Here is a 6,922-nt window from a genome sequence, read left to right as displayed (position 1 = left end):
ATAAACACATGAGGACAGCAAGACGGCTCTGGAAAAAAGTTCTGTTTTTTTTTTTTTTTTGAGACACGGTCTTGTTCTGTCACCCAGTCTGGGGTGCAGTGGCACGATCTTGGCTCACTGCAGCCTCTGCCTCCCAGGTTCAAACAATTCTCATGTCTTAGCCTCCCAGGCAGCTGGGATTACATGTGTGCGCCACCACATGCACCTAATTTTTGTATTTTTAGTAGAAATGGGGTTTTGCCATGTTAGCCAGGCTGGTCTCGAACTCATGACCTCAGGTGATCCGCCGGCCTTGGCCTCCCAAAGTGCTGGGATTACAAGGGTAAGCCACCGCACCCAGCCAGTGGAAAATAGCTCTGATGGGAGCCCGGCCCTCTGGGGCAGCAAATGTACCATAAAACGCTGGGTGATGCCCATCAGCAGAGGACCCAACAGACCACTCGGAAGCACCTCCTCCACGGAGGAATCAGCGTATCTAGGTGGGGCCAGAGAGGAAACAGGACAGTGCTTGTATAAGTGGCTGCCTGAAAGCTGAATCTTCACACTGGACTCCTCACACACAAAAAGTACCACATGCAACACAGGCTTCTGAGATGGAGTCTTGCTCTGTCGCCCAGGCTGGAGTGCAATGGCATGATCTTGGCTCACTGCAACCTCCGCCTCCTGCGTTCAAGCGATTCTCCTGCCTCAGCTTCCTGAGCAGCTGGGATTATAGGCACGTGCCACCATGCCCGGCTAATTTTTGTATTTTTAGCGACAAGATTTCACCATTTTGGCCAGGCTGGTCTCGAATGCCTGACCTCACGATCCACCCACCTCGGCCTTCCAAAGTGCAGGGATTACAGGTGTGAGCCACTGTGCCCGGCCCACAGATCCTAATTATAAAGGTTTTATGAAAAAAATCAATGCCCTTTTAAAAACGGGCTGGGTGCGGTGGCTCACACCTATAACCCCAGTACTTTGGGAGGCCAAGGCAAGTGGATCACTTGAGGTCAGGAGTTCAAGACCAGCCTTGACAACATAGTGAGACCCCCATCTCTAAAGAAAATAAAGTTTTTTTTTAAAAGTAATGCTGGAGGAAAGCCTAGGATTGACAGAAAACATAGCCTTAAGAGGAAAATGCTTGCATTAAACTGAAAAGTCTCTTTAAAACAAAAACTGACAAAGCAGTACTAACATATACTTCAGGCTTCCTTTCCTTGATCTACAGCAACGCCCACCAGTTTCTAAATCTGCATGTCCTGGGACTAGGCAACCTGACCTTTAGAAATGTATCCCACAAAATGCAAAGATACATGCACACGAGTGCTCGCTAAATAATTTTTGCATTAGCAAAAGTCCAGAAATGAAGCAAGTATCTAGTAACACAGTAATTGTTAAATTATAGTAAGTGGTTAAATAGAATATGAAGCAACCATTAAAAAAGCAACTAGTTGGCCAGGCACAATGGCGTACCACCCGAGGTCAGGAGTTCAAGATCAGCCTGACTCACATGGTGAAACCCTGTCTCTACTAAATACAAAAGCATCAGCCAGGCGTGGTGGCACATGCCTGCAATCCCAGCTACTCGGGAGGCTGAGGCGGGAGAATTGCTTGAACTCAGGAGGCAAAGGTTGCAGCGAGCCGAGATCGCACTATTGCACTCCAGCCTGGGCAACAAGAGCAAAACTCCCGTCTCAAAAATTAAAATAAAAATAAAACTAGGCCGGACGCGGTGGCTCATGCCTGTAATCCCAGCACTTTGGGAGGCCAAGGTGGGCGGATCATCTGAGGTCAGGAGTTCAAGACCACCCTGGTCAACATGGTGAAACCCCGTCTCTACTAAAAATACAAAAATGAGCCAGGCGTGGTGGCTCACACCTGTAATTCCAGCTACCTGGGAGGCTGAGGCAGTAGAATTGCTTGAGCCCAGGAGGTGGAGGTTGCACTGAGCTTAGATTGCGCCACTGCACTCCAGCCTGGGCGACAGATAGAGACTTCGTCTAAAAATAATAATAAAACAAATAAATAAAATAAAAATAAAAAAGCAACTAGTTGAAGTAAATTCTATTGTACTAACAAAGTAAAAATGCCCCGAGTCCCAGTGTTAAGTGGTGAAAAAGCAAAGCTGTGGGTGACCGAGGACCATAAGCATCTGACCCTCAGCAATCTACACATGCAAGCACGCTCCTGCTACTGCACGCGAAATGCCGAGGACGATGTACAGTTGTCGGTCACTACAGCGGGAAGACTTTTTTTTCACAACATACTCTTACTTTTAAGAAAACAAAAAAAAAGGGACTATATTCCTATTATTTCTGTTTCGTTGCTTCTAGGAAAAATAGTTGGCGGTGTTACTTAAAGGCCCTGAGCCACCAAACTGATAAAAGGACATTTGGTTTAATGATTCCTCACAGCACTTCCTTCCCACCAATGAGGCTTCCTCCCTAGTGACTTTGAGTCAGGAGTCTCGCTCTGTGGCCCAAGCTGGATGGAGTGCAGAGGCGCAATCCTGGCTCACTGAAACCTCCACCTCCCAGGTTCAAGTGACTGTTGTGCCTCAGCCTCCTGAGTAGCAGGGATTACACGCCTGCGCTACCACGTCTGGTGTTTTTAGTATAGTCGGGGTTTCGCTATGTTGGCCAGGCCGGTCTCGAACTCCTGGCCTCAAGGGATCTGACTGTCTCAGCTTCCCAAAGTGCTGGGATTACAGGCACGAGCCACTGGACCTGGCCCTTAGTGACTTTCTTAATAACCTTCCCCTTTTCCGCGACTCGTGGGTAGGCAGCATCTCACGTGGTCCTGCGTGTCAGTGACCCATACAGCCCCCACGCTGTGAGGTGAGCGTGTGTCGTGGGCAGACAGGAGTGTCCTCGGATGTCCCCGGGGGCTTTTGTGCTGTAGAGATGTTATTTTAAATAATAAGCTAAGTCGAGGATGGGAGCGTTTCTATGGCAACTTGAATTTTTAAACCAAGATTTCTTTGGTTTCTGTGGTGGCTGAGAACGCAGGCAGCCGCCATGCCCGATGGCTCTCAGCTCCTGGAGGACAACCTGCCACGGCTATTCGCTGGAGTCCCACAGGGCCCCCTCGCCACTTCACTAGTGGGCAACTTCCCTGAACCCACCCTTCCTTTCATGGTTCCCAGGCCCTCCCACACCTGCCTGTGCTCCCTACTCATTCCCAGGCTCCCTGGGGCCACCACCACCAGCCGCAGGGTCCAGCCCATTCCACTAGTCCCAGGCTGAGCGCTGGGAAGTTCTTTCAGCCCCGCACTTTGGCCCAGGGCCGTGGTGTTCCTGGCTTCTCTGCTCCTCCCACATGGCATCCAGGCTGGGGTTCAAGGGGCCACCAGCCTGCTGCAACTGGCTGATAAAATGAGCCCTGCACCTGGAGTCAGGAGACCTGCATTTGGATCTGGCTCTGCCACTGACTACATGGCACCCTTGGGGTCTGACCTTCCCCAAGCCTCAGTTTCACCACCTGTAAAATGGAGCTAGTAACCACCATGTCTCAGGTGGCTGTCAAGAATGAACTGAGGACTGAAGCGCCAGCACGCGCCTGGTGTGCAGTGATAAGGTAGGAAGGGCAGTTGCTCCAGTGGGCTCTGTTCCCTCCCTCTCTTCTAGCCCTCAGTTCACACTAAACCGATTCCAATAGGTCCCCAACGCCGAGAAGAGTCTAAATGAAAAGAAAGTTCATTTGTTTATTTGTTATTGTTTTGAGACAGGATCTCACTCTGTTGCCCAGGCTGGAGTGCAGTGGCACGATCACGGCTCACTGCAGCCTCTGCCTCCAGGGCTCAAGAGATCTGCTCCCCTCAGCCTCCTAAGTAACTGGGACTACAGGCACGCACCACTACACCCAGCTAACTTTTATATTTTTTGTAGAGATGGGGTTTTTGCTATGTTGCCCAGGCTGTTCTCAAACTCCTGGACTCAAGTGATCTGCCTGCCTTGACCTCCCAAAGTGTTGGGATTATAGGTGTGAGCAGTTGAAAACCCGTCAGAAAACCCGCCCAGCACGCAGGCGGGCAGAGGCAGCAGCGATGCTCATCAGCCTTGGAGGCTTCCAGGGAACCAGGAGAAGCAGAGAAGCCCCACTCCACCTCCCTCACCTGAACCAGGCTGGCCACTCACAGGTCCTTCCCCGCGCTGCCCACCTATACGCAAACCAGGTGCTGCAGGGCCAGTAAAACAAGCTCTTAACTTCAATCAACCCCAGCATTTAATATCCAAAAATGCTTCCACTCTTGAGGGTCCCAAGACTGCTGAGAACCCAAAAAGTGTGAAGCCAGGCACAGAGGTCCTGAGATCAGTGACAGCCCCACTCCTCCATCGTGCAACACGCACCTTTCTCTCCACAACAACGCAAATCTCACTCTGGACAAATGCGAATGGTGAAAATGACAAGCGGGGCTGCTGACAGGTTCCAGGGTCTTTGCGTGGGACAGCAACTCGCTTTCACTTCCCTTTGTATAGGCACACACTTCCCTTTTATTTCTTAATTCTGTGCTTTCTGCTCTGCTTCTTACAAGAGATGATGAACACAAAGTCCTATTTCATGAGGGAGGGATGTGAACTCTGGCGTGCCACAAGAGCCCTTTCCAGGATGCGGTCGGGTGGAAGAACAACTGCAAGCAGATGCATCTCTAGACTTTGGTCAGCTGGGCTGCTTGGGCAGACCTGGGTTCCACTGCACCCCTCTGCCCCTTTTCCAAGTTAATCTTTGGGTTAAAAAAAAAAAAGAAAAAGAAAAGGGTGCTCCTCGTATCCTCTCTCCACACCTGCGGAGTGCTTATGTGAAAGGATGCTCCACTCTAGATCTGTAGAATGTTATCACGTGCCAAAAAGAGCACGTGGCCAGGAGACTCTATCAACCAGAGCACCTTAACAGCACCCCAGACTACCCTGAAGCCGCTCCCAGGACAAACAGGGACCTTGAGATCCTGGAAGGAGGTGGAATGAAAAGTCAAAGGAGAGGAGGTGCTGCTAAGTCACAGGAGGTGTTAAGTCCTGACATCCTTAAAGAATCAGTTTTGGGCTGCCACCAAGCTGGAAAAAGAAAGCTTTCCGCCCGGGCACAGCGGCTCATGCCTGTAATCCCAGCACTTTGGGAGGCCGAGACAGGTGGATCACCTGAGCTCAGGAGTTCGAGACCATCCTGACCAACATGGCGAAACTCCTGTCTCTACTAAAAATACAAAAATTAGCCAGGCATGGTGGTGGGTGCCTGTAATCCCAGCTACTTGGGAGGCTAAGGCAGGAGAATCACTTGAATCCAGGAGGTGGAGGTTGCAGTGAGCTGAGATCATACCACTGCACTCCAACCCGGGCAACAGAGCGAGACTCTGTCTCAAAAAAAAAAAAAAAAAGAGGCCAGACATGGTGACTCATGCCTCTGATCCCAGCACTTTGGGAGGCTGAGGCAGGTGAATCACAAGGTCAGGAGTTCAAGACCAGCCTGGCCAACATGGCGAAACCCTGTCTCTACTAAAAATACAAAAATCAGCCAGGCGTGGTGGTGGTGCCTGTAATCCCAGCTACTCAGGAGGCTGAGGCAGAATTGCTTGAACCCAGGAGGCAGAGGTTGCAGCGAGCTGAGATTGCACCACTGCACTCCAGCCTGGGTGACAGAGTGAGACTCTCTCAGGAAAAGAAAAAAAAGAAAAAGCTTTCTTACATGGTCACAGCCCTCAGGCAGACTGCACTCTAAATCTGTAAAGGACATGTACGCCTAAAATTTCCAAATAAGCCAAGTTGCTAGCTCCTGGCTGATAGAGAAAAAAAGTGAAAGAATTCTTAGCAAATCTCTCATGCAGTCTTTTGCTCTTCCACATTCACTGATGCTGTGAATATACTGCTGGCTCCTCTCATCATTAGCTCTAAAGAATGGAAAGTTGGCCAGGCGCAGTGGCTCACACCTGTAATCCCAGCACTTTGGGAGGCCAAGGAGGTGGATCACCTGAGGTCAGGAGTTCGAGACCAGCCTGGCTAACATGGTGAAATCCTATTTCTACTAAAAATACAAAAAATCAGCTGAGCGTTGTGGCGTGCATCTATAATCCCAACTACTTAGGAGGCTGAGGCAGGACAATCGCTTGAACCAGGAGGTGGAGGCTGCAGTGAGCCGAGATCGCGACATTGCACTCCGCCTTGGGCAACAAGAGCAAAACTCCGTCTCCAAAAAGAAAAAAAAAAAAAAAATCAAAAGTCAAGTGCCTACATTTTGCCAGAAGCCACAAATGAAGACTGTGCTTTATAGGCCAGCAGAGCGGCTAAGAGCAGCGGAACAGTGCAAAGGCGGGGAGACTGTGAAGGCTCAGTAACACCTTCCCAGAGAACTTTCTTTCTCTCTTACAAAAACTAGTCTTGGCGCTCACTGCTAATAACGGCAGTTGCTCCTCAAGTTTCGACCACTTAAGTGCACCCACAAAACAAGACCGGCGAGTTTCATCTTCCCCTACGTCAATCTGCCAGACGTACCTCAACGCTGGAGCGGCCCTGCACTGCGTGGGAGTGTGCTGACTCAAGTGTGCTCTGGAGTGACCCAGAGGAGATCCCGGAGACCCTTCCTTTTTGAGTAGGAATCACGGCCTTGCTGTGGCCTCTGATGTGTTATGTGTTTTCCCCTAATGGAACGGCGTTGAGCAGATTCTTGGCTTATGATTAAATTAAGGACAAAAACGAAATCCAAAGGGCTCTCAGGCCTCGGTCTCATCAGTCTCCTGATAAACGGGCACCAGGGGCCCATCTGTCCCATGGAGCGGGCTCCCTGCAGCCTTAGCCCCCGAGCAATTGAAAACCCGCCCAGCACGCAGGCGGGCAGAGGCAGCAGCGATGCTCATCAGCCTTGGAGGCTTCCAGGGAACCAGGAGAAGCAGAGAAGCCCCACTCCACCTCCCTCACCTGAACCAGGCTGGCCACTCACAGGTCCTTCCCCG

The sequence above is a fragment of the Piliocolobus tephrosceles genome, chromosome 7 (genome assembly GCF_002776525.5).
Source record: "Piliocolobus tephrosceles isolate RC106 chromosome 7, ASM277652v3, whole genome shotgun sequence".
Classification (NCBI taxonomy): Eukaryota; Metazoa; Chordata; class Mammalia; order Primates; family Cercopithecidae; genus Piliocolobus; species Piliocolobus tephrosceles.
This window is presented reverse-complemented; position numbering follows the sequence as displayed.